The sequence below is a fragment of the Phoca vitulina genome, unplaced genomic scaffold, assembly GCF_004348235.1.
Source record: "Phoca vitulina isolate PV1807 unplaced genomic scaffold, GSC_HSeal_1.0 scaffold20, whole genome shotgun sequence".
Lineage (NCBI taxonomy): Eukaryota > Metazoa > Chordata > Mammalia > Carnivora > Phocidae > Phoca > Phoca vitulina.
Window position 1 is genome coordinate 11,291,770 of NW_022589723.1, and position 6,000 is coordinate 11,297,769.

At 44.0% G+C, this 6,000-nt stretch overlaps 1 protein-coding gene across 1 annotated transcript in view; it reads right to left on the reverse strand.

Annotated features, from left to right (window-relative positions):
* Positions 1-4,244, reverse strand: part of TTBK2 (tau tubulin kinase 2) — a 147,481-nt gene extending 143,237 nt beyond the window's left edge. The window contains exon 1 of the mRNA XM_032416978.1: positions 3,849-4,244. The gene's annotated coding sequence lies outside the window, so the exon portion shown is untranslated. The remainder of the gene's footprint in view (positions 1-3,848) is intronic.
* Between the last annotated feature and the right edge of the window lie 1,756 nt (positions 4,245-6,000).

Consider the following 6,000-nt stretch of genomic DNA (forward strand, 5'->3'; position numbering starts at 1 on the left):
CAATCTGTATTTTGAAGACTTTTATTTTTTAAAGTAATCTCTAGACCCAACATGTGGCTCAAACTCACAACCCCGAGATCAAGAGTCACATGCTCTTTGGGGCGCCTGGGTGGCTCAGATGGTTAAGCGTCTGCCTTCGGCTCAGGTCATGATCCCAGGGTCCTGGGATCGAGCCCCACGTCGGGCTCCCCGCTCAGCGGGAAGCCTGCTTCTCCCTCTCCCTCTGCCTCTCTCCCTGCTCACGCACGCTCTCTCTCTCTCTCTCTGTATCTCAAATGAATAAATAAAATATTTAAAAAAAATAAGTCACATGTTCTACCAACTGAGCCAGTCAGGTGCCCCTCAATCTGTATTTTATTTTATTTATTTTTAAAGATTTTATTTATTTATTTGAGAGAGAGAATGAGAGAGAGAGAGCATGAGAGGGGGGAGGGTCAGAGGGAGAAGCAGACTCCCTGCCAAGCAGGGAGCCCGATGCGGGACTCGATCCTGGGACTCCAGGATCACAATCTGAGCCGAAGGCAGTCGCTTAACCAACTGAGCCACCCAGGCGCCCTGTATTTTAAATCTACAATCAAAGATCACCACATATTAAGGAAGATAGAAACTTTTGAGTGGTAATACTATATGTGTTGTACATATGCTGAAAATTCAGTTCTAAAAACCTCAACTTTTTCATATAGACTTAAAGGCTCTCGTACCAAACATGGAAATAAGACATTTAACCTGAAACACTGAGTATTTTATAGAATAAAAGCTATAAAAGTATTTTCAACACAAGGATTCTAGCCAGTAAAGCCTGGGGGGTGGGGAATCTACCACTGCCATCACTATTGTTTACCATATACTGGATAACAAAAAAATTTAATTTCAAAAATTTAAAAATATTGAAGATGTCCTGCAATATTACTAATCAAATAAACTGACAAACCACCAGCTATATATATATATATTTTTTTTTAAGATTTTTTATTTATTTATTTGACAGACACAGCGAGAGAGGGAACACAAGCAGGGGGAGTGGGAAAGGGAGAAGCAGGCCTCCCATAGAGCGGGGAGCCCTATGCGGGGCTCGATCCCAGGACTCTGGGATCATGACCCGAGCCGAAGGCAGACGCGTAACGACTGAGCCACCCAGGCGCCCCCCCACCAGCTATATTTTGAGTATTTCACAAAAAACCTCAAAAAGAGAGAAAAAAAAAAAAGAATACATTACTAGAATATTTTTGAGTAACATATGCTCAAATTGTCTTTTTTTTTAAGGATTTATTTTAAAGTTTTATTAAAGTAATCTCTAGACCCAACATGGGGCTCAAACTCATGACCCTGAGATCAAGAGTTGCATTTTTTCCGACTGAGCCAGCCAGGCACCCCATATGCTCAAATTGTAAAGTTGCTTGCCACACGTCTATAAAATAATTTTCTTTTCTTTCTTTCTTTCTTTTTTTTTTTTTGAGACAGCACAAGTGGGAGAGGGGCAGAGGGAGCGGGAGAAAGAGAATCTTAAACAGGCTCCATGCTCAGTGTGGAGCCTGACACAGGGCTGGATCTCATGACTCTGAGGATCACGACCTGAGCTTAAATCAAGAGTGGGAAGTTTCACTGACTGAGCCACCCAGGCGCCCCTAAAGAATTTTTCTATAGGAGTTTTTTTTTTAAGTGGGGAAGGAAGTAAGCTACATTCTCCATTAATTCTCAAAGCCTGTTTTATTTTGCAAATCAATTCAGCCCACACTAGTTCAATATGGTCATTAAACCTTTTCCCTTATGTATTTTTTTTTTTTAAGGCAACAAGCATTCATTAACTCACAGAGTTTCTGAGCGTTAGGAATCTGAGAGTGTCTTAGTTGGGTTGCTCCAGGTCAAAGTCTCTCTCGAGTGGCAGTCAAGTTCTCATCTCTATATATTACTTTTTAAAGTTATAAAACAAAGAATTGACTGCCCCTGCCAAAGTTACATTCCATGATCATAGTGAACTCAGCTCCATAACATTCATTTACATTGAAAAACCAACAATCACTACAATTCTCACATTTTAGTGCATTTTTTATGTAAAATACCTTCAAAATGGTCTAAATTATACAAACTTCACTTCCAACACTACATTTAAAGACACTTGAAGTCCTACATAATTGAGTTCAATTTGCTAAAGCAAATGAGCCTAATCTCATGAAGATTTCCTAAGGCATTAAAATAATCAGTATTTTTTAAAGTCAAAAAAGACACAAAATCTGAAGTCCTATGCAGTACAATAGAGAATTCACTAAATTATGTATTAACCATAGTACAAGATGAGCGAGATGTATTATTCTTAGCCCCCTACTGAAGATCAAATTTGTTTCAATTTAATATTAGAAGTTAAGTTAAAGAAGCTAAGGACTTCAATTTCCTTTATATGTCTAACACTGAAAGAGGAAAAACATTTCTTAACATTGTATCATAAAGGAAAAGTGCTAGAGAAACTTTCTTTCATAACCATGCTTCAAACATCACTTTCAGTGCCTTGATAAAAACGTATCATACAGGAAAACATAAGCTTCTAAATTAAATATTCCTTTTGGTATCTTTTCAATTTGATAGATTGCAATATGCCATGGAAGTCATTATTTGAAAAATTTCTAGAGTTAATATTAATTCTTCAAGATTATTCATATTACTAATATTTGTCATCATTACTACTTCTTTATAAGAAATACATGGCATTCAATTTCCTCAATACTTTAAAATCAATCTCCTATTTCCCCTTTCCCCAAAACAGAACGTTACTCTATTCTATTTAGCCAAAAGAAAACAGCAAACACATCTTTGTGGTCTATTCTGGGAAATCAGTGTTTAGAAACCAATGCAACTGTTATTAATGGCTCAGAACCAAACACTGTAACAAAACACACTGAGTGGATCCTCCCTGTGTATGTACATGCGCCCATTCATAATAATGTGATCCTCACACATGCATACAAAATCTCAATTTCTATTGAATACCAGAACATCTTTACATAACATCTTATAACACAGGTTATAAGAAAACTGCCCTCTTTAATGTTCAAAGAAAGAACAATTTCTAAAGCTAAGGATGAGAAGAGTTAATACCGGGATTGCTGCCACCTATCAACTTTAATTCAAAGCAAAGTACAACTCAATGTCATTTTTACCTCTAATGCTGCCACGCTGAAACAAAATTAACTTCACTGTGCGATAAAGTATCCTGGCATCCCAGGGGATTATTTACTTCCCTGATTTGACATTACATATGTGTGGAGTCTTTTGTCCCTCCCACAGCATCCCAGAGTGTCAACATCATCTTAGTCAAGGCAAATGACGGGCAAATCCCTCAGGTCATTACTTCGAACCTTAAGTACCAAAAAGTCATGGCCTTCATCGTCGTTACTACACAGCGAACACTGTACAGTCCCATGCCCCCTTCTATTATATTTGGGGAAGCGGAGTGCGAAAGAAGCACTCGGTGTATCCTGAGAATTCTCTGTGTTCAGTCCTGGTACCAGAAACAGCATGAATACAAGTAATATGTGGGTCACCCACAGAGAGAGAAACAGACGAAGCTTCGTGACCCTCCAAGTTCAGTGAAGACACCAAAAGCTTCTCGGGAAACGGGGCACAAGCCTTCGGGGAAAGGGGGCAGAAGCAGAAGGTCTCCGAGGTGGAGTGACTAGATCTGGCACAAGCCCAGGGCGTGGGCAGCGACCGAGGAGTCTCTCGTACCCTTCCCCTCCGCACCAGGGTCGGTCACTCCGCGAGGGGTGCGGTCGGAGGAGGGGGTCAGGACTGGGGGAGAGCGGGGCCCGGTGCGCCCCAGCAGCGCCCTGGGGGCTCGGGGGGGTGTGTCCTACCTGGGCCGTGGCGGACGCAGGGATTTCGGGCGGAGGGCTCGGATCCAGCTCAGGGCCAGGACCCGCAGATATCAACCCTTAGCAGGCGGGACCGCCGCCGCCTGCCCATCCCCCGCCGCCGACTGCGGCGGGACCCGAGCGCGGCTTCGAGGGCCGGCCGGCTTGGCAGTCCCCTCGGGTACCGTCCGCGTTTACTGGCGGCGGCGGCGGCTGCTGTTAATGCTGCTGCTGGCCGCCCCCAGCCGCTGCTCTTGTGCCAGCCCCTGTTCCTCCTCCTGCCGCCGCCGCCCCCGCCTCGTCCCCACCGCTCCCATCGCCGCTGCGGCGACTACTGCAGCGCCCGCTGACCCGACCCGACGTTATTCTCCCCCTTCGCAACCCGACACAGCCTAGCCCACCTGCCCTGCCAGTACGCACGCCCACCTCTCCGCCACAGGTGCTGATTGGAGAGCGCGTCCCGGGCCCGCCACGTCGGTTGGCTGGTCCCATTGCCTATCACGAAGTGGGCGGAGAGTCAGGCAGGGAGCGTCTCCGCCCCCCACCGGAGAATTGCCGCTATCTTCAGGTTTGCCTGAGAGGGCGAGTTACCGGGAAAGGAGCATCACAATGGCAGCGCGCATGTGCGCCGGAATTCTGGGCCTTGTAGTTCCAGCCGCAGCCGCAAACGCCCGCCGGTCCCGAGTCGAGAAGTAGAGCTTCTGAGACTAGTGGTTGGCGCACAGTGGTGTCCTCCTAGCTCAGTAGTTAACTTGCTTATAGGGGCATGATTGTGACCCCAGGATTGGGCTTTTTGGAAAAAAATCGGAAATGCGTTGTTACATTACGAATTTACACACTGAGACAGTCACGAAGAAGGGCCCCAAATCGTGAGGCCCTACCATGCCACCTCCTCAGAACCGGAGCTGCCAGGATCTGACAAATTGGCGCTGTCCCCAGAACCGCCTAACATGAAGCTAATCACTAGGGAGAGGCCTAAAGGTATGAGGAGGAAAGGAGACGGAGACCTCCAGAAAAGAATACCAGCCTGGAGCCCGAAGTATCCTTACGGTTTCTGCAACCCATGAAGAATGAGATTTCCTTCCCTTTTTAAAACACCCCCAGCGAAGGGTTCAATGAGCATCCCCTGCGAGCACCAGTTTGGGAATCTAAGCGCGGGAATGCGGGAGTCCCTCGAAGACTTTCAAGGAAAAACGAGGAGAGCAGAGCAAAGAGGTTGTGTGGGATGAATTTGTATTAGGTGTTGATTGTGTCAAGCTCTTTGGTGAAGAGGAAACCTTAAGATTAAACCTCTCCCATCCTCACCCACCAGTTTACAGAAGAAAAGTCTCAAAGAGATTTAACAACTTTCCAAGGCTATAAAACTAACTACTGGCAGAACCAAAACTCAAGTCTCTTAAGTTTACTCCTGTGCCCAATGCTTTTTTTACTTAATAATCAAGGGACTGAAAATATGCAATGACTTGTGAGCTTCATTTTGTTTTAAATCTTTTTCTTCACTCAAGTGACATTATGATTAAAGCTGATTAATTAGGAGTGTGGAAAAGTTAAATATAAATCCTATATTCAATCTCTGAACTGTTATAGAATCTGTTTCTTCTTGTTCAGGAAATGGCACAGCCTCTCGACATTCTTTAAAAAACAGCAGATACCTCCACTGTCTGTCATGTCTAGATCCTTGGATGAAAAACAGGACAAAGTGTACATTAAAGGCAATTGATGATGCAGCTCATCTTGTTCTATTCAAACTTAAAGAAGATGCCAAATCGTTTCCTTTCCACTGATTAAAACCACAAGTTGTTTTTCCCATTACTTTGTCTCACAGAATATAGTTCACAATATTGACTGGGCAAGTAATTTGAATTGGAAGGGATTAGGGTTTCTGCAAATGCTTTTCTTTAAAATTAAAGAAGTTTTTAGGGGAAAAAAAGTCCAGATTCATTGAAATTATGCCTGGCAATATTTCAAATAGCTATTCTCTATTCAAAGAGAATATTTTTCACTCACCAAATACAGTGTTCTCTTCAAGCTACCCAGATATAATCTCTGCTATCATGGATAAGGTTTTTGTTTGTTTGTTTTGGGTTTTTTTTTTTTAGAGCGGGGAGAGAGAGAGTGTGTGTGTGCCTGCTGGGGGTGGGGGGCTGGGGGTGGG